The 22,387-nt window shown below is 46.2% G+C and overlaps 1 long non-coding RNA gene across 1 annotated transcript in view; it reads right to left on the bottom strand.

The window, feature by feature from the left end:
• Positions 1–16,408, bottom strand: part of LOC144690142 (uncharacterized) — a 45,784-nt gene extending 29,376 nt beyond the window's left edge. The window contains exons 1-2 of the long non-coding RNA XR_013578765.1: positions 16,322–16,408; positions 11,151–11,275 (exon numbers count right to left, since the gene is read on the bottom strand). This is a non-coding gene — a long non-coding RNA (uncharacterized LOC144690142). The remainder of the gene's footprint in view (positions 1–11,150; positions 11,276–16,321) is intronic.
• Between the last annotated feature and the right edge of the window lie 5,979 nt (positions 16,409–22,387).

Below are 22,387 nucleotides of genomic sequence, written 5' to 3'. Positions count from 1 at the left end.
CACACTTGACTTCTGTACCATTGGGCACTTTCAGGATCAACAAGAGGCATTGTTTGGATTAGCCACAATGCAGCTCACCTATTATGTCACTAAGGTGGTGTGGGAGATGGTAGCAGCTGCCCTCGTCTGACATGCGTACATTAAATTCAACAGTAGCATATAGCACTGGGGTAGAGACACACACAATATTAACAATTGTTCCCTGAGTACAAGGTATTATTTTCACTCACGCCCCCACTCGTACTTATAGGCAATGCCTTTCTTTTTATCAACAACCAGTACAATATTAAGATAGATGCAAACACCAGCAAAGTATTATGGAAGTCAGAGGTTGTTTTGCAGGTAATCAAAGTCCCACAACTCTGACTATTAAAACTGCCTTCCCATTAACAAATCTTAACTTTTAACTCTGTATACCTGAATGAATATTTGAATAATATTCCCATATATAAGGAGGCTCTTCTTAACTCCGCTCCTTGTTTTACATCAATCTTTCACTCACGGCTCACATCCGTCTTTAATTTTGTTTGTATTTTATTAATACTACTGTGGTCAGTGATCTTCTGAATTTATTGAGACCAATATTCCTCTTCCCTCCCCACCCCTGTCCCCATGGTGCACCTGATCACAGGTCAGTGGAGCTTCCTCAAAGGACACACCATGCAAAGGGAACCTAGGAGCAGGAGTAGGCCATTCAGCCCATTGTGGCTGCTCTGCCATTCAATATAATCATGGCTGATTGTCCATTTCAATGCCTTTCTCCCACATTAACCCCATATCCCCTTTAGGTCATTGGCGTTTAGAAATCTGTCAATCTCTACTTTAAACATGCTCAATGACTGAGCTCTCACAGCCCTCTGAGATAGAGAATTCCAAGGATTCACAACCCTCTGAGTAAAGAAATTTCTCCTCATCTCGGTCCTAAATGGCTTCCCCCTTATTTTGAAATTGTGTCCCTTGGTCCTAGACTCCCCAACCAGGGAAAACATCTTGGGCAGAATTTTCTGCCTGTCAGGCGGGCAGGCCTGACCCAATCTCCGGTGGGCGGGGAGCCGATCCCCACCAGAGAAGTGGGCCCTGCCGCCATTTTACGTGGGCGGGCCAATTAAGGCCCGCCCAGCATGACGTCCGGCAGGAAGCACTATGCGCTTCCTGTGCGGGCGGGGGGGATTCCCCAAAAGCGAGAGTGCGCTCTTTTGCGCATGCGCACAAAAGAGCGCACATCTCCCTGAGGCTAAGTGCAGCCTCAGGGAGATTGCTGACACTTTTAAAAATATTAAAAATAAAAAATAAAAATTCCCTAACATGTCCCCCTCATGTGACAATATCACATGAGATGGGACATGTTCATAATTTACATACTAACTTTATTAAAATGTTTAAAACCCTGCATGAAACTTCATCCCGCCGCTGGATGAGGTTTCATGTTTTCTCTATTTGCCGCCGGGCCTCCTGGCCTGCCCGCCAACCTTAAGGTTGGACGGGCAGGTCCTTTAATTGTTTAAATGGCACTGTCAATGGCCTCAATTGGCCAATGACAGGTCGGCAGGCCCACAGCTGATTTTGCTGCGCCCCCGCCTTCCTGAAAATTTAAATGGACCGGGATGACGTCGGGCGAGCGGGTCCCACCCCCTGCTCGCCGACGGCAAAATTCTGCCCCTTATCTGCATCTACCCTGTCTATCCCTTTAAGTATTTTGTAGGTTTCAAAGAGATCACCTCTCATTCTTCGAAACTTTAGAAAATACGGGCCCAGTTTCCTCAATCCCTCTTCATAGGACAGTCCCGCCATCCTGGGAACAAGTCTGGTGAAACTTTGTTGCACTCCTGCTATGGCACTAATCTCCTACCTAAGGTAAGGGGACCAAAACTGCACACAGTACTGCAGGTGTGGTCTAACCAAGGTTCTATACAATTGAAACAAGACCTCACTATTCCTGTACTCAAATCTTCTTGCGGTAAAGGCTAACATACCATTAGCCTTAATTGCTTGCTGTGCCTGCATGGTAGCCTTCAGTGACTCATTGACGAGGACACTGAGGTCTTTTGTGCGTCCACACTTTCTAATCTCTCACTATTTAAGAAATACTCTGCACATCTGTTCCCCCTGCCAAAGTGGAAAACCTCACATTTTTCCACTTTATATTCCATCTGCCATGTTCTTGCCCACTCACTAAGTCTGTCCAAATCCTTTTGAAGCCACTTTGCATCTTCCTCACAACACACATTCCCACCCAGCTTTGTGTTATCATTGGAAATATTACATTTGGTGCCCACATTCAAATCATTGATGCATATTGTGAACAGCTGGGGCCAAGTACTGATCCCTGCAGTATCCCACTAGTCACAGCCTGACAATGCGAGAATGACCCATTTATTCCTACTCTGTTTTCTGCCTGTTACCAATCCTTAATCCATGGCAGTATATTACCTCCTATCTCACAGAATCACAGAATTTTAATGGCACAGAAGGAGGCCATTCGGCCCATCATGTCTGCACCGGTTCTCCAAATGAGTATTATGACCTAGTGCCATTGCCCTGCCTTTTCCCTGTAGCCCTGCACATTGTTTCTATTCAAATAATCATCTAATGCCTTCTTAAATGCCTCAATTGAAGCTGCCTCCACCACACTTCCAGGCAGTGCATTCCAGACCCGAACCACCCATTGTGTGAAAAAGATTTTCCTCATGTCACATTTGTTTCTTTTGCAAATCACTTAAAATCTGTGCCCTCTCGTTCTTGATCCTTTTATGAGCAGGGACAGCATCTCCCTACCTTCTCTGTCCAACCCCCTCATGATTTTAAACATCTCTATCAAATCTCTTAGCCTTCTTCTCTCCAAGGAGAACAGTCCCAACCTTTCCAATCTATCCTCATAGCTGAAGTTTCCCATCCTTGCAACCATTCTTGTAAACCTCTTCTGCACTCTCTCCAACATGTTCACATCCTTCTTCTAATATGGTGCCCAGAACTGTACACAATACTCAAGCTGCAGTCTAATGAGTGTCTTATATAAATTCAGCATAACCTCCCTGCTCCTGTACTCTATGCCCCTATTAATAAAGCCCAGGATTTATTAACTGCTCTCTCCATCTGCCCTGTCACCTTCAATGATCTATGTACATATACACCCAGGTCTTTCTGCTCCTTCACCCCCTTCAAAATCTCACCCCTTATTTTATGTTGTTTGTCCATGTTCTTCCTATCAAAATGCATCACCCAACACTTCTCCACATTGAACTTCATCTGCCACCTATCTGCCCACTCCACCAACTTGTCTATGTCCTCTTGAAGTTCCACGCCATCCTCCTCGCAGTTCACAACACTCCCAAGCTTCGTATCATCCACAACCTTTGAGATTGTCCCCTGCACACCAAGATTTAGATCATTAATATATATATCAGGAAAAGCAAGGGTCCCAATACCAACACCTGGGGAACTCCACTACAAGCCTTCCTCCAGCCCAAAAAATATCCATTGACCATTACTCTCTGCTTCCTATTTTTCAGCCAATTTTGTATCCGCATTGCTACTGTCCCTTTTATTCCATGAGCAATAACTTTTCTCACAAGTCGGTTGTGTAGCACTGTATCAAATGCCTTTTGAAAGTCCATGTACACCACATCAACAGCATTACCCTCATTGGTCTTTTCTGTTACCTCTTCTAAAAACTCCAGCAAGTTAGTTAAACATGATTTGCCCTTTAGAAATTCATGCTGGCTCTTCCTTATCAACCCATATTTTTCCATGTGGCTACTAGTTCTATCCCAAATAATTGTTTCTAGAATTTTGCCCACCACTGAAGTTAAACTGATTGGTCTGTAATTGCTGGGCTTATCCTTACAACCTTTTTAGAACAAGTGTGCAATGTTTGCAATTCTCCAGTCCCCTGGCACCACCCCGAGTCTATGGAAGACTGAAAGATTATGGCCAGTGCCTCTGCAATTTCTACTCTCACTTCCTTCAATATCCTTGGATGTATCTCATCCAGTCCCAGTGCCTTATCAACTTTAAGTACCGACAGTCTATTCAATACTTCCTCATCAAAGTTGAACCCTCCTAGTGACAAAGTCTCTATTCTCACTTCTTTGGGTAGGAGTCCTCTCCCCATTCAACGGATCCTTTCACCTGCCTCCAGTATTCTCCCTCCACCTGGACCCCTCCCTCTGGCCTCTTACCTGCTCTTGATCTTTTCATTGAGAACTGTCGGCGTGACATCAGTCGTCTCAATTTCTCTGCTCCTCTCACCCACTCTAACCTGTCTCCTTCTGAACTTGCCACATTCCGTTCTCTCAGGTCCAACCCTGACTTTGTCATCAAACCTGCTGACAAGGGTGGTGCTGTTGTTGTCTGGCGCACTGACCTCTACCTCGCAGAGGCTGAGCACCAACTTGCAGACACTTCCTCCTACCTCCCCCTGGATCACAACCCCGCCACCGAAAATCAAGCCATTGTTTCCAGGACTGTCAATGACCTCATCTCCTCTGGAGATCTTCCCTCCACAGCTTCCAACCTCACAGTCTCCCAGCCTCAGACAGCCTGCTTCTACCTCCTCCCCAAAATCCACAAACAGGACTGTCCCGGTAGACTGATCATGTCAGCCTGTTCCTGCCGCACGGAACTCATTTCTTCCTATCTTGACTCCGTTCTCTCTCTCCTTGTCCAGTCTCTTCCCACCTACATCCGCGAGACCTCTGGTGCCCTACATCATATCAACAATTTCCAGTTCCCTGGCCCCAACCGCCATGGACATCCAATCCCTCTACACCTCCATCCCCCACCAGGATGGTCTGAGGGCTCTCCGCTTCTTCCTTGAACAGAGGCCCGAACAATCCCCATCCACCACCTACACTCCTCCGTCTGGCTGAACTTGTTCTCTCACTGAACTTTTTCTCCTTAAACTCGTCTCACTTCCTCCAAATAGAAGGTGTGGCTATGGGTACCCACATGGGCCCCACTTATGCCTGTCTCTTTATGGGGTATGTGGAACATTCCTTATTCCAGTCCTACTCAGACGCCCTCCCACAACTTTTTCTCCAGTACATCAATGACTGTTTTGGTGCCGCTTCATGCTCTTGTTTGAGCCTGAAAAAATGTATTAATTTTGCTTCCAATTTCCACCCCTTCATCACTTTCACATGGTCCATCACTGACCATTTCCCTTCCCTTCCTTGACCTCTCTGTCTCAATTTCTGGTGTTAGACTGTCCACCAATATTCATTATAAGCCCACCAACTCCCACAGCTACCTAGACTACAACTCCTCACACCCTGCTTCCTGTAAGGACTCCATCCCATTCTCTCAGTTCCTTTGCCTCCGTCGCATCTGTTCTGATGATGCCACTTTCCAAAACAGTGCTTCTGACATATCTTCCTTCTTCCTTAATGGAGGTTTCCCATCCACGGTGGTTGACAGGGCCCTCAACTGTGTCTGACCCATCTCCTGCGCCTCTGCCCTCACACTTTCCTCTTCCTCCCAGAACCATGATAGGGTCTCCCTTGTCCTCTCTTTTCACTCCACCAGCCTCCGCATTCAAAGGATAATCCTCCGCCATTTCCGCCAACTCCAGCATGATGCCACCACCAAACACATCTTCCCCTTCCCCACCACCACCGCACCCACCCCCCCCCCCTCCCCCCCACCTCCCGCCCCCACCCCGTCAGCATTCCATAGGGACTGTTCCTTCCGGGACACCCTGGTCCAGTCCTCCACCACCCCCTACACCTCAACCCCCTCCCACGGCACCTTCCCATGTAATTGCAGAAGGTGCAACATCTGCCCTTTACTTCCCCCCTCCTCATCATCTAAGGGCCCAGACACTCCTTTCAAGTGAAGCAGAATTTCACTTGCACTTCCCTCAATTTAGTCTACTGCATTCGCTGTTCCCAATGCGGTTTCCTCTACATTGGAGAGACCAAACGCAGACTGTGTAACCACTTTGCAGAACACCTTCGGTCTGTCCGCAAGCTTGACCCAGACCTTCCTGTCGCTTGCCATTTCAACACTCCACCCTGCTGTCATGCCCACATGTCTGTCCTTGGCTTGCTGCAATGTTCCAGTGAAGCTCAACGCAAACTGGAGGAACAGCACCTCATCTTCCGACTAGGCACTTTACAGCCTTCCGGACTGAATATTGAGTTCAACAACTTTAGATCATGAACTCTCTCCTCCATCCTCACCCCCTTTTTGATCGCCTTTTTTCAAATATTTATTTTTTAATTTTTAAAATATATATTTTTCCCACCTATTTCTATTATTATTATTTTTTAAATTTATTTCCATTCCTTGTTTTAACACCACCTTTTAGCCTATTTTGGTCTTTTCTCCCACATCATACCCTCCCCCCACCCCACCCCATCTGTCACTTGCTCATCCTGCTTTCTACTCTTAATGTCGCCATTAGCACCTCCTTTAGCTAGTATCACCACCATCAACCCTCCTTCGATCTTTTGTTTATGACATCTTTTGCAATCTCTCCTTTACCTCCTCCTGTCACTGAACTTCTATCCAGCTTCACCTGTCCCACTCCCCTTAAACAGTAAATATTTCACCACGTTTTTATTTCTCTTTATTTCTGAAGAAGAGTCACATGGGCTCGAAACGTTAACTCTGTCTTTCTCTCCACAGATGCTGTCAGACCTGCTGAGTTTATCCAGCATTTTTTGTTTTTGTTTCAGATCTCCAGCATCCGCAGTATTTTGCTTTTATCTTAGCGACAGAGTGTCCTCATCTGTCACCATGGCCTGAATAGCATCTACCTCCTTGGTAAAGACAGATGCAAAGTATTCATTTGATACCTCAGCCATGGCTCCTTCGTCCATGTGTAAATTCTCTTCTAGGTCCCGTGCCACTTTTCTACTTCTAGTTACCAGCTTTACTCCGGGAGGAATCGTCCGCTCCCACTTGCAGAGGGCGTCATAGCGAGCGGGAGTGGAAAATATCGGGAGATCGCAAAAATTGGTTCCACGTCGTCATAAAACCAGTTTGCAATCATCCGCTCCACCTGACAATGGCAGGCCGCATTTCCCACCACCGCACGTCGGGAACCTAACTTAGCCTCTCATTATAAGCCCTGCTTGCTGGAACCATCCCCCAACGCTGCATAATCCAGGCCACATCGGTGTGATTGCAGTCACACCGACGTGTTTCATAACTGTCCATAAGCGACATGCACCTGGCGAGCTGCACTTTGCTCAGGACCTCGAGGTTTGTTTGCCTGCCTGGCTTTGGGCAGCACTCACGGTCATCAGCGCCAGGCTTTGCAGGCAGCGCCACGTCATTTTTAGGGGGGCTCACAGGCAAATTTCTACCTACCAGGCCAGCCATAAGGCGGGGGTGGCTTTTCAATGGCTGCAGGGCTAGGGTTTGCTTGGGGAAGGGGGAGAAGTTGCCTCAGGCAGGAACTCACCAAGGCTCCTTAGGCAGATCCTGCCAAACCCACAACCGCTACCATCCAGAAGGACAAGGGTAGCAGATTCATGGGAACGCCACCACCACCTCCAAGTCCCCCTCCACTCACCATCCTGGCTTGGAAATATACCGGCATTCTTTCACTGTCTCTGGGTCAAAATCCTTGAACTCCATCCCTAATAGAACTCTGGGTGTACCTACAACACAGGGACTGCAGCGGTTCAAGAAGGCAGCTCACCACCACCTTCTCAAAGGCAACTAGGGATGGACAATGAATGCTGGCCTAGCCAGCGAAGCCCACATCCCCTAAATGAATAAAAAAAGAGGATGCAGGGTGAGGACTGAATTGGGGAAGGTGGGTATCCCAGGGTAGTGTGTGGGGTCATATGTTGATCTGCGCAAGTGACCTCAAGATGGTGGGGACTGAGGTGGCAGTCTCCAGAGGAGATGAGGCCAGATGAAACTGTGAGGGTGTGTGTGAGAGAGTGAGTGGTGATGTCCCTTGAGCTGGCAATAAATGAGATGCTAATGTATGTGTGATGGTCCTTGTGAGATTTATTTATTCATTCATGGGATGTGGGCTTCACTGCCCGGGCCAGATTTATTGCCCATTCCTAGTTGCCCTTGAGAAGGTGGTGGTGAGCTGCCTCCTTGAACCACTGCAGTCCATGTGGTGCACGTACACCCACAGTGCTGTTAGGGAGGGAGTTCCAGGATTTTGACCCAGCGACAGTGAAGAAACAGCGATATATTTCCAAGTCAGGATGGTGGGTGACTTGGAGGGGAACTTGCAGGTGGAGGTGTTCCCATCTATCTGCTGCTCTTGTCCTTCTTCTAGATGGGAGTGTCATGGGATTGGAAGGTGCTGTCTAAGGAGCCTTGATAAATTCCTGCAGTGCATCTTGTAGATGGTACACACTGCTGCTACTGTGAGTCAGTGGTGGAGGGAGTGAATGTTTGTTGATGGGGTGTCAGTCAAGTGGGCTGCTTTGTTTTTGATGGTGTCAAGCTTCTTGAGTGTTGTGGGAGCTGCATTCATCCAGGCAAGTGGGGAGTATTCCATCACACTCCTGACTTGTGCCTTGTAGATGGTGGACAGGCTTTGGGGAGTCAGGAGGTGAGCTACACGTCATAGGATTCCTAATCTCTGATCTGCTTTTGTAGCCACAGTATTTGTATGGCTAGTCCAGTTCAGTTTCTGGTCAATAGTGACCCCCAGGGTGTTGATAGTGGGGGATTCAGTGATGGTAATGTCATTGAATGTCAAGGAGTGATGGTTAGATTCTCTCTTGTTGAAAATGGTCATTGTCTGGCACTTGTGTGGCGCGAATGTTACTTGCCACTTGTCAGCCCAAGTCTGGATATTGTCCAGGTCTTGCTGCACTTGGACATGGACTGCTTCAGTCTGAGTGTTTGAATTTAGAATAATGAGGTGGTTGCCTTACCCTGGTGGCACGGATGAGATCATTCACCCTCTTTCTGCACTGCATGGCCAACCTCTTCTGTGCACCATTGTCACTGACCTCCACTGCCGCCACCTCCCAAGCCGGGGTGGTGATATTGCTGAACCTCCTGCGACCAGATCGGGGATGGAGGACATCACGGCGGGCCTCCGAGAGATATTCTAGTCACTAAACTCTTCTTGGCTTTCAGGGCCTTGTCTTTACTGGAGCAGTCCTGGGCTGCAAGCATTGAGAACGATATGCACGGTTGCAGTTTAGATATGGCACCCAGAGTGAGGTAATTGTGAGGTAACAGCGTGGTGGGTGATTCACAGGCCGCTGCCAGCGAGACACATGTTTCCTGTGGCTGCATCATTAATGAGGTGGGAAGCAAACAATACGACACAAAAACCCCCCATTGCAGCCAGTGGGTTAAACGTCATTTGTCACGCCCACTACTGCACGTAATGATAAGCTAGTTTAAACCCTTCCTCACAGCACTAGGACCTGAACCTACCCAATAGTTAGTGGTTTTAATGGTCCAGGCACTATCCCCCAAAGCAGGAACTTCCCCAGGCAGGGCATGTGGCCAAATGGGAGAGGAAACTATCGTGACGAAATGGGCCTCAGAGGCCTGCTTACTTGGCATCTGATTTATCTAATTGTCTCTGTTACTCATTTCAGCCTTTATTGGTCTTGTCCCTTAAAAGTGGTTTCTCAATTAAAATAACGTTAGGAATTGGATTGTTTGTCCCAAATTCATTTCTCTCGAAATCTTTATCCATAGCTGTTTCCATAGTAACTGGAAGATATCCATGATGTCGCATAAGTGCTAATGTTTTCTAGAGACCACAATCGCATTGAAACTGGGCAGTTGATAACCACCAAATTTTCTAATCCTGCTTTCAAAATCGACTTCTGTAAAATGTTCAAGCAATTAATTACAATCCCTGATGACTGCCAGGCATGCTTTGATTTTCTTTTTCTCACAATAATTTTGAATCAAGTTATGAATCATCACCAAATGTTACAAGTGGTAACCATGATTGGCAGTTGGTCAACGTAGGCACTAGACATGTCCTGATTCCATTTTCCTATGACCCAACTGCCTTGAAACTATTTGTTTAGTCATCACCATGTTTATTTTTGTGTCAGAGGTGACTGGGTCATTAAAAGTTTATCAGGTGCATCCACTGGTGACTTTTGCCCAATGCAGAGCTACCAGTCTTCTCACACTGGTTCCAATGCACAATGAATTGGCTGGAGTCGGCTAGTTACTGCAGGTTTTGTGGTTTCCTTGCTTTCTTTTTAACTCATACTTAAATTATGGTAATAAAGTTACCACTGATATCCGAGCAGCTTTTTTATTATGGTAGTAAAATCTGCTTTCTTGCCACAGTGTGTCAAATTGAAAGCATAAGTGAGTGGCCAGCCTCAAGTTGCCAGGAATGAACATGACGTGTCAGCAGGCTAAGGTTTAATACTGCATCAATTAACCAAATTAAAGACTAAAGGACAGATTTTCATGCACTCACCCACCTTGGTCTTGGATAGGAGCAGCAGAATTTCCTGTACAGGACAATTTACATGACGCGTGGATTTTGCCTTTAGGTTCAGCATTAAAACACTGCAACCTGGGCAGGATCTGGTTACACTCAATCACTGCATCTTTTCTCACCCTTTACAATAGGTGGCTGAGCTATAATGACATGCACCATATTTCCCTAGATTTGCAACGCTAAGTGCAAGAGATGCCTGCATGGTTCCTGGTATTTAGCATTGCAAGGGGTCTCTGGGTGAGTTAACATTTTAATGGCTGGTTTCCTGATTACAGTTTTTTTATTTACAGGTTGAAAATGTTCAGGTGAACTTTACTTGTGCTGCCCAAGGCACCACACTGAGCTTCCTCTCTGCCACCTGAGGCAGCTGCCTCCTGGGTGCATGCTTGAGATAGTTAAATACCTCAGGACTGGGATGAAGTTAGGAGCACAGATAGTGAGCATTTTGTCAATCTTACCCTTCCTTCCAAATTTACAGTGGTAGCAGAGCAGAACATTAGGAACATCAGGGGGATTTTATGGAGCGTGCAAGAGCGGGAAACGTGGCGGGTGGGATGACTGAATTAGATGGGAAGCAAAATTTGAATTTGCTGATGGCGGGTTGAGATGCCAAGATTAAGTCAACGGTGTGTTTGCAGCCTGTCAGGCCGTACGCTGGCCTGTGGCGGGTTCCCACTTTTAATATATTTGCATTCCATGAATACTCATTAGCGTAAAACAATTTTTATAAGAGTCCTACCTTGAAAATAAAGTCTGTGGCACACGAGAATCTCGTGGCACCCAGTTCACGTTTGTTTAAAGTTGGTGTGCATCAATGGGCTTTGTGCAGCTGTGTCTGAGGTCAGCGGTTTTTCTTGTTGAAATCTACAACACATGAGAGAGGAGCAAAAAAATGACATCTTGCTTGAAGGCTTGGAATGGACATGGGTGGGTCAGCGTTGGTGGGATGCAGGTAGTGGGGGTTGTGGAATGAGGTTGGGGACATGGAGGAATGGAAGAGGGGTCAAAGGAAGGAAAGAGAGTGAGGTCAGGGGCATGGAGGAGCGGAAGTGGGAAGGGCCTGGCATCCTGGGTGTGGTAGGGAGTGGTGGGGACAGTCAATTAAGGTAAGAAAATGAGAGGCCTAAAGGACGGGGTCATCTCAGCGTGTTGGCTGGCAAGAGTCCTTACAAGGCTTTGAGTTCACCTAAAACATTTCAATTATCCCTGCTGAGAGTGATCTCGGACAATGTGCTTTACAATGCATGGAAGGGAGGGCTAGCTGACCCTGCAAGCTCAGCCTTGCCCCACAGAGAGTCGAGTACAACACTGGGCACTAACTTGAACATTCAGTAAAGGGTGAACAAAAAAACACAACATTGTTTCTTCCACAATAAAGGAATGTTCCTATCTCTCTTTTAACCATCAATACATGCCAACCATGAGGTGTGCCAGTACATTCAGCTCTCTGACTAAGCTAGTCTCAACAAATAATGATGATGCCAACATGAGCAAAGTGAAACCAATGTAATGTGAAATATTTACAAGGGGAATTTAAATTTGTAAAAACACCTGTGTCGCCTTTGTGCTCTCAATAAGTCTTATGTGAATGGCAATGAAGTTGGGTAGGAAGGTTTTGACCGTGATGCAGAGTCTCCCTGTTTGGCCAGGAGGCTCTTTGGGGGATTTTCCTCATGTTCATCTTTGCACACATCCGAAACTTTCACCTTCATCCAGTTGCAGCACTCTTCTATATTCTTAGAAGGAGGAGCTGCAGCCCATTGAGCAGCTGGCTAGCCCAAATTTCTAATGCAGCCAACCAACCTTCAGGCTTCACACCATGTAAACCTTTTCCATTTCCATTAATTAATGAAAGGAAACTAAATCAGATCCTTGGATCCAGTTAACCTCTCCCCTCCCATGCTGCTGACACAGATGTACACAGACCTGGTTTTGATTTTTCCAGAAATGTCTACAAGAGAAAATCTCCACAAATCCATTGACGGCATTGTTACAAACAGCGCACAGAGAATTCCCCACACTGATTCCAATTCACCCATAAAATCTGGACAGCAAATGAGGGAGGGATAACTATTGTGCAGACCAGTACGGTGAAAATATTCGAATCACTGTCTTGTTGACCTGCTTTAAATGGATAGGAATTTATTTATTTTTTAATGTGCCACAATTTATATAAACAGCTGTCCCGTTTCTCACTTCCACCTGCCATTTGCTTCTACCAAGAAATGGAGAAGACAGTTGGACACACCTGCACCAAGCAGAAAGTGAAAATCTCCTTAGACCAATAAAATTTTCAATTATGTTTTACATTGTGTTATGTGAGGGAACATATCTTGGTGGATTAATGTTCCTGGAGCTTGTCTGTATCTGGGTGAACCAGTGGGGAAACTGCTTGACACTTGTTGTATACATTAAAATATATTCCAGTTCAGATCTTTGCAGTGACAACCTGATTTCAGGAGGAATATATAACCCTAAATATGGTCAGCAAAACTTCTGATGGGAATGTCTACAAATGCAAGTTGTGCGGTTCAGTTTCCCTTTTATTAAGGGGAATATGAAAGTATTTTTTCTCATCTGAAGTTTGTAAAAGAGGAACAATGATATGCGAATCCATTTAATTTACTTGCAACGTTCAATGTGATTAATCTGAATTACAGTTAATACATGTAGTAATACTATCACAATGATTTAGTACAACAACTATTTATTCCCAGAATGAACAAGATAGATTCCTATTTCTATTTGGCTACATGAATTACAAAGGCTCTTTTGAAGCCAAAAATTTTTTGTTTGGCTTGTGGTTTAGATGCTGATGAATATATCAACTTGAGTGGTAAGGCAATGTTTAATAGGACACAGTAGAGGGAGTTTCAATCTGTACCTCTTTGACTAAACTTTTGGTCACCTGTCCTCATATCTCCTTATGTTGCTTGCTGTCAAATTTTGTTTGATAATGCTCCTATGGGGTGGTATTTAGTCCAGGTGATGGGTTCATGCCCTCCTTTAATTGGGGAAGGTCTGCCATATCAAATGCCAATCTGGCACTTAAATGGCCAGTGGCGAACTTCCCTCAGGATTAAAGACCCTGGGGATGGAAACCCCGCTACCCCGAAAGCTGCCAGCCAATCAGAGGCCACCAGCTGCCCATTGCAGGCAGCACCCAGCAGGGGTGGTGGCAGCTGCTGGCAATGCACCCGTCAGAAGTCCAGGATCGGTGAGGGACCCAGGCCACAGCCAAGTGAGGGCTGTATGGGAGTTGTTGGGTGGGGGTTGCAAGAGGAGACGGTGGGGTGGGGGGGGTCAGCAGTAAGGGCGGGGGAGGGGCTCACAGTAGGGCCCCCTTCCCGATGGCTGGATCTCTCAATCAGGCACTGAGTGCTTTTGAATGAGGACCCCCCCCCCCCCTACCCTGCCCCTTCTCACCCCCCCGGGACCCCCGTCAGGTTTGTGTTTCCAGCTTTCTGCATGGTAACTGCCCCACCTACCACTGGTTGACTACCCGTGGCAATGTGATGAGGCCTTTAAGTGGGCATTCATTGCCCATTTAAGAGCCCCAATTGACAGTGGGGCAAAAAGGCCGTCCATGAGCCTTCCTAGCCTGGACTTATTCAGGGCAGAGGCAGGGGATGACAGGATGCCCAACCCCAGCACCCTCTCATCCGATTAAATGCCCAAACTTGCCTTGGGGCGAGGGTATTAAATTCCACCCATGGCGTTTCTTGGGACAGTTTATTACTTTTAAGGCACTATATAAATGCAAATAGTTGTGTCCCTCTGAGGTATAATAAAACACATTCTGAATTTCACCACCTTTCTTCTGGAGCTCTTTGACTGTGGTCATTTGTCATTACAAATCTGTTGCTTATTTGTAGAATGTTATCAATGTGAGTAATGGGATAAGCTAAAAGAACAGCAAAGAGAGCAGCAATCCATTTAAGACAGATTGACATTTTCATTCATCTATGCAGTCTAAAAACAACCAATATTTGAACCATGTAAAAATAAGCTTCTTTCCATGGACCCAAGCCCACCTGAAATGTCATGGTAACTTAAAAAAGTGCACAGAAAATTGTTCTTAGAAAATTATTCAATGAAATGCTATTAAAGATGGTTGTCATCTTACTTATGTTCATCTCTATTCAAGCTAGGGTTGCCAAGTCAGAGTGAAGCTATTCCAGAAGATTCCCTTTATCCAAATATGATGACGCCATTGATTGGCCCTTGGCCTGTCAGTTGCAAACCTGTGCACAATAAAGCCATTGTTTTTTATTTTCATGTAGGTGCCACCCCATCACCACCGGTGCCAGTTGTGCCAGACTGCCCCTCACCAGGGTCTTTTTTTTAGCTGTGTTAATAGCTATTAAAACTATTAGTCTAGTTTTCTTCTAATTATAATGTAAGCAGCACTCTTTTTACCAAATTACCATGGCTTGAGTGACTCCCTCCGAGACTGCTTAACTTGAGTCAAGTCTCTAGGTGGAAGGCTTTCTAGGTTTGTCCTTTAGGTCTTTTTAATCAATGCAATTTTTCTAGTCCAGCAGCAAAGCAAGTAGCTGGAAGCAGAAGCGTTCCCTCTTACCTCGAGTGAGTCTTGGCCTCTCTCAGGGCTCTATTTTCAGCTGGGGTCCGGGACGCTGCTTCTAAGCTGGGCTGGACTGGTGGGACCATGGGTATGAATTTTCTAGAAAATTCCAGGGCGTGGACTGGTGGCTTCCAGGAGTTGAAGTTTCGGACAGTTCAGTTGCCCTATCGCTCTCTCCTTTACCTCCTGGCTGCGTTGGCTCCTTCATTTGTTCTCTCACTTCTCCCTCTGAATCTCGAGTCACTCAAGGCTCACACGCTCACTCTCTCTCAGGCTCAGTGATGGCAGGAAAAAAAACAGGCAGGGCAGCAAGCAGCAAAGTCCATGAGCACAGTATGCACATGCAGCCATGACGTAACTGTTCGATGTCATCTCGCTGGTTGCGCCTGTGCGGGAGTGCTGCCTCACCTGCCTGTCAAACACCCTTCAGTTAAGTGGACTCTGTGGTTGCCGGGAATCGACTAATGGGAACTCCTATTGTTTTAAAATCTCTTGGGCTGCTTTTAATAGCCGCACGGAGATTGAAGGCGATTCTGCTATGATTGTTATGGTTAGATCTGCAGACTGATGAGCAGCACAGTCCATGAGGATTCTTGAATTTTCTCCTTTTTAATGAATGGAGCTAGACGGCGAAGACAGTGTCCCTTCCTACACTCTCTTTAGGCCCATTTTTCAAGTCTCATCTCCCTCTTCCAAAGGTGTTAGTTCTTTGCATTGTTCCAACATACTGATTGTCCTCCAGTGTATCTCCAAAGTCGCCATTTCTCATGCACAACCATTGAGAATGAATGTTGCCAGGCAGTTTGACCACAGGAGGCATCCTCGCCAATCCAGGCCCTGCTTACAATTAATGTCCACAAGGTGCGAGCTAAGAATATAGCCTCACCAAATAAGCAATGACAATGGCAAAGGGAATATTCACACAGCAATGGAGGTTGAGAACGCAGAGCTGGAGGGATAGGTCAAAATCATGGGGCAGGTGGGAATCTCAAAGAGACAGTGAGGATATGGCAAAGTAATGGAATAAAGAGCTGGAATCCTTTGAAGCATGAGGAGAACTAAAAATCATCCAGTTGAGGAGAATTAGTTGTGGCAGTGAGTAGCTGAGTTGTACGTACTAAGAAGGCTCCAGGTGTGATCTTAAGACAGATGTAGGGGATGATCCAATTAGCTCAGTTAACTCCATCAAATGAGCAGTTGAAAATTGGTCAGGGTTCCCATTCCGAGTCGCTATCCAGCAAACTCTGCTGGAAATGCATGTGTGTGGATGTTGGGTGAGGCCACGCTGTGATTCCTCTTGTATTAAGGAGCTTGCCAACACTCACCGTAAGGCTGATATGTGAAGGATGACCACCTCCATTAGAGATCGTACGGCAATCCTGGATCCTTAGCCCAACAAGCAATTCACTTCTCTAGGATAAGAGGACATCAGAGATATGAATAACAGAGATAGAAAGTATTAAAGGGTCTATAAAAGAAAAATACTAAGGCATGACAAGATTAGTCAGTGTACTGTCTGTACTGAGGTATAGACCTTTTACATTTAGGAAGGTCTACGGATTGTGGCATCAAGCTGACCTCATGCCTTCAGACACAACTTACTCAGCAGGTGCCTTTGCCCCCCGCCCCCCAAGGCTGGCTTTATAATATAAAATGTCATAACCAAGCTGATTTCTGTATTTGAATAATCTACCTATTAATGAGTAATAATTCGAGCAGATTGAATGGACAAAAGGAATCAACTTGGTTAAAAGTAAATTTGACGAAAACATTGACCTAGATTTTGCGCTAGCTGTTCATTATACTTACATTTGCTGACAGACTTTCTGTGGACTTTTGCACTGCAACTTGCAACAATTAGAAATCCGGAACACCAGGCGCCCTCTAGAGGAGATCTGGGACATGTGTGCACAAGGCAAGAAATGGTATGACTCCTAACCAATCAATTGGAGAATCCTTACTGAGACATGCAAGGGGCAAAATTGGGCTCCGTGGCTCCCATTTACTGGGAAATGCTCTGGCCGCCATGTTCGTAAAGTGGTTAACGTATGCATGTCTAATGGCTGCAGTTCATCTTATGTGAGATTAATTTAATGCCATTGCTGCTGTATTGGACCTCCACAATCAGACCTCTGCCCTCTTTTAGCCTCGCACAGCTGAACATGAATTGAATGGCCTGAAGGACCCGCCTCCCCCCACCCCACCAACGCTATTTAAAGGGGACAGACATTGGATGGATGCTATTAGTCCTGTAATGGAAGCTGAGAGATCAGCCAACAGACACTGCATCATTGTTGGTTCCACAGGTGTGTTTCTGGAGATAGCCATCTATTCCATGTCAGAAGGCGTGGGCTCCAGGCTCTGTGTAAATCCCTATGCTAAGCTAATGCCAGATTCCTAAATGCTCCTTGATATTGAGGGCAGGCTTTCTGTAGGCTTTCCAGTGCACCCAGCGTTTCAGTATGTACATCTGTCAGCCTTCTTCTGTAGCCTGGCCCATCAAAGTCCTCACCTGAGTCCTCTACAGCAGAAGCAGCATGCAAACTCACCCTCTGCCAAGCTGGCACCTGTGCTATACTTGCCCACTGCCCTGGCTGCAGTGTACTTGTGCCCTGTACCACCTCACCATGCTTGTATCCCACCTCCTTCTTATCCTCTAAATTATGCACTGTATCAGTATCTGAGCTGGTGGCTGAGGCTTTGAAGTTGTGCGACGGTGTGGCTCCATCTTCACTGTCTTCATGCTCTTCCTCCACCATCTGGGCTGCTTGGAGTTCTTGGGTGTCTGAAGTGGAAAAAGGAAATGGAGCCAGCCGTGGGTATGGCCACATCTGGAGTGACCCGCACAGTGCCACATGCTGGGAAGGGCGAGGCTGTGGGCGTGTTGTGTGTGCACTGGAAGAGTGGCCCTCTTCTGTTGTGTGGCACTACCACTGTGTTAAATGAGATATATTTAGAACTGATCTAGCAACTCAAAATTGGACATCCATGAGGCCCCGTGGGCCTTCAGCAGTAGCAGAATTGTATCAACCACAATATGTAACCTGAGGACATGGGGGTATATCCCCCATTCTAGCATTACCATCAAGCCAGGGGAGCAATCCTCATTCAATAAAGAGTGCAAGAGGGCATGCCAGGAGTAGCATCAGGCAAACCTAAAGATGAGGTGCTAGACTGGTGAAGCTACAACACAGGACTACAAGAATGCTAAATAGTAGAAGCACCATGCTTATAGTCCTGAGACAGAGTTAAGCAATCCCACAACCAACAGATCAAATCAAAATTCTGTAGTTCTAGCACATCCAGTCATGAATGGTGGTAGACAGTTAAACAACTAGCCAGAGCAGGATGCTCCACAAACAACCCCATCCATAATGATGTGGCAGCTCAGCACATCAGTGCAAAAAACAAGGTTGAAGCATTTGCAACCGCCTTCACCCAGAAGTGCTGAGTGGATGATCCATCTTGGTCTCCTTCTAAGGTCCTCAACATCACTGATGCCAGTCTTCAGTTACTTCAATTCACTCCACGTGATATCAAGGTGTGGTTGAACACATTACATAAGGCAAAGGCTATGGGCCCCGACAACATCTCAACTGCAGTACAGTGGATGTCCTCCAGAACTAGCTGCACACCTAGCCAAGCTGTTCCAATACAGTGAAAACATTGGCATCTACCCGACAATGTGGAAAATTGCCCAAGCATGTCCTGTCCACAAAAAGCAAAATAAATCCAACCTTGCCAATTACCGTCCTATCAGCCTACTCTCGATCATGAGCAAAGTGATGGAGTGTGTGACCCTCAGGAAAGTGATGAAATGTTTCGTCAACAGTGTGAGCTAGAGACATTCAGTCAGCAATAAACTTCTCACCAGTGCAGAGTTTATGCTCCACAAGGGTCACATGGCTCCAGGTCTCATTTGTGGCTCCTCAGATACTGAAGCAGCCCATACCCATAGGTAGCAAGCCCTGGTCAACATTCAGACTTGGGCTGATAAGTGGCAAATAACATTTGTGCCACATAAGTGCCAGCCAATGATCATCTCCAACAAGATCAAATCTGACCATCTCCCCTTGACATTCAATAGCATTACTATTGATGAATCCCTCGCCACCAACATCCTGGGGGTTACCATTGACCTTAAGTGGACCAGCCATGTAAATATAGTGGCTACCAAGAGCAGGTTAAAAGCTGGGAATTCTGCAGCAGGTAATTCACTTCTTGACTCCCCAAAGGCTGTCCACCATCTAAAAGGCACAAGTCAGGAGTGCGATGGAATACTCTCCACTCCCCTGGATAAATACAGCTCTAACAACACTCAAGAAGCTCAACACCATCCAGTACAAGGCAGCACTCTTGATCAGCACCCCATCCACCACCTTAAACATTCACTCCCTCCGCCACCGACGAATCTACTAGATGCACTGCAGCAACTCACCAACCCTCCTTCATTAGCACCTCCCAAACCTGCGACCTGTACCACCTAGAGGAACAAGGGCAGCAGATGCCTGCAAACACCACCACTGCAAGTCCCCCTTCAAGTCACACATCGTCCTAACTTGGACCTAGATTACCGTTCCTTCATTATTGCTGGGTCAAAATCCTGGAACTCCCTTCGTAACAGCACTGCAGGTGTACCTACACCACATGGGCTGCAGTGATTCAAGAAGGCAGCTCACCACCACCTTCCCAAAGGCAACTGGGGATGAGCAACAAATGCTGCTGCGTCAGTGATACATCACATGAAGATTAAAAAGAAAAGTTCTAACACCTTCTAACAGACAAGCTGCCATCAGTTCACCTTAAAGTGATAAAAGCTAGACCCTTCCTTTGTCAATAGTGATGATTTATTCAATTGTCATCTATGCATTTCTATACTATGAAGCTGGCAGAGTTTAGCTGTTACTGACTCCTGGACCAGATGGTGTTCTGGCAAAGCTTTCACAGCAATAGTAGCACCACAGATTTTCGGAACGATGGTGGTAATACTGGCTACAAATTTCCATTTCTTGAGGATATTGTACAAAGCAAAGTTTCATTATGTCAGAATCATGGACTCTTGTGTATAACTTTCAACATATTTGTGCCACTTTGGCAATGTATTCAAGAGCATTTTTTTTTTAAATGATGTGTTTTGCATGTAATATCCAAATTCCATCCTTCAGGTGGTGAGAGTAACAGTGGTCACAAATCAACTAGCAATAGTGACGTTGGAAGAGGAAAAAAAATCTCAGCAGAAACTAGCCTGAAGCAAATGGCACTGAAGCAGCACAATTATTCAACATCCACCTTGAAAGAATTACTATTTCTCACTGCAATGTGATCAGCTTAAACACCCTGCTGAAAATAACAGAAAAGGACTCTGCTTCTCTTCTTTTTTGGGAAGTGGGGACAGGAGGTGGAGAACTGAGGAGTAATTAACTTCTGTAAGATTCAGTAAATCTCTGAACTAAAGAAAGACTGCAATTCGTTCAGCTTACTCTGAGGATGTTAAGTGTTTTTGCATTTCTGTGATTATTCTCTCATTTTCCACATCAAATAATAAGGATATCTTTTCAACTTCATGATACAAGTAATGAGCCTTGCTTGCTTGCACTGAGCATTATTTCCTGCCTATTTATTCTGCCCAGTACATGCCCAATTTTCTGATGTGTTTCTAGCAAGCAAAACAGAACACTCCTACCACAAAGTTGGAAAAAACCCTTATACTTCTATAAATACGAGTGGACTTCAATGTAACAATGGAAAACTCTCATCATGGGATACAAGGAAGTGTTCTGTCGGCTGACAATATGGTCACCAGTCAGTGTCACCTGCATGCCTCCAAACACCTCTACCCCATAAAGCTGACAGGGTGCTTAGTGAATGTTCAGTTCTTTATAAATGTTACCATGGTGCTTCCACAGTGCCCAATATCCGAGGAGCACCTCAGAGTCAAAGGATTTGGATATTCTCAACAGCAATTCTTAAAGTGCTGCTGTTCACAGTTAATACAGTCCTGTTACTGACAACTGGATGAATGGATAGAAAAGGACAAGCATTAAAAAAGTTTCATTTAACATAATTGCTTTGGAACTGGTGCTACAGAAATGTCTGCAAAGAAGCTAACCCTTCTTGGAGCAGAAAGACCATCCTCTGCTGATGCCACTGTCACGTGGATACAAGTGGCTGGAAGGAGGATTGTATTGCCAGCTCTCCAAAGAATCTGGGAGTAGGTCTGTAAGGGCATATAATGTATCTTAACAGCACTGCACTGTGAGCTTGTTGCTACTTCACCAAGGCACAGCTAACAGCACTTTGCCAACTGCTCCTTCTAAATGTCCAGTCATTCCCAACCTTTTCCAGGGAAGTCTGCATTGCTGGTAGGACAAGGCATTCATCCATGAGGTAAGCAACAAACACCAAGCACAGTAACCACACCGGACATCTGCCTGTTGCATATTAAGATGCTCACATAACCTGGTTGCTGGCCTGGCCATTTGGATGAAAGACAGCTCTTATTTTCCTTCAAACAGCATGACTACTTTTTAATGTGAATTTAGTATTTAACTGGCACCAATGCCCATAGGCAGAAACATTGGGTGGAATTTTCCGTGCCTGCTGGCATCGGGTGTGTTCGGCAGCGTGAGTGGATAATATAGCGAGAAGGCTAAAAATCAGTTTCACAACGTCATGAAACCAGTTTGCGATCGTCCGCTCTGCCTGTCAATGACGAGCCTCATTTCCCGCTGTCAGACATCGGGAACTTCATTGTAATACATCTGCGTATCATTATGAGTTCATTCCGCTGGAATCACCCCCCCCCCACCCCCCCCCCACCCCGCCCCATGCACTGGATCATCCGAGCACGTCGGCGTGATTGCACACTAGTGTGTTTCACAACAGCATATATATGGTGTATACTTGGCAGGCTGCACTTCAAGGGGAACTCGGAGGTGAGTGCACAGTAATGTTGCGCAGCACTCGCAAGGGTTGCCTGTTGGACTTCAAGATTGAGGCGTGTTGGAGGGGGGAACAAGGGCTGCCCTGCGTTTGAGGCGAGTTGGGGGCGGGGCAAGGGCTGCCCTGCGGTTGATAGTAGTGCACAAGCACGTGCCGGGTTGGTGGAGGGGGTGGGGGGAGTGGAGGTGGTTGTGGGGGAGGCGGGGGTGAGGGAAGCTGCCATGCATTAGGGAAACCATGTATAAAGTGACCATTCCTCTGCAGCTGAAACAGTTCCGACACAGCCACATTGATCTGCTTGGTGTCAGGCCTGAAGCTTATCTGCCCACTCACAGAACGCAGAGGCATGAATGTGCCACCATGTGCTCCAGAGCTTTGCACCCCTCAGGCACAGACTGCAAACTAAGGAGTGATTTAGTGGACTGCAGAACAGTTGGACGACTGGGCAA

Source organism: Cetorhinus maximus, chromosome 14 (assembly GCF_964194155.1).
Source record: "Cetorhinus maximus chromosome 14, sCetMax3.hap1.1, whole genome shotgun sequence".
Lineage (NCBI taxonomy): Eukaryota > Metazoa > Chordata > Chondrichthyes > Lamniformes > Cetorhinidae > Cetorhinus > Cetorhinus maximus.
The sequence above is the reverse complement of the archived record's forward strand: the minus strand, read 5'-3'. Positions and strand labels throughout refer to the sequence as shown.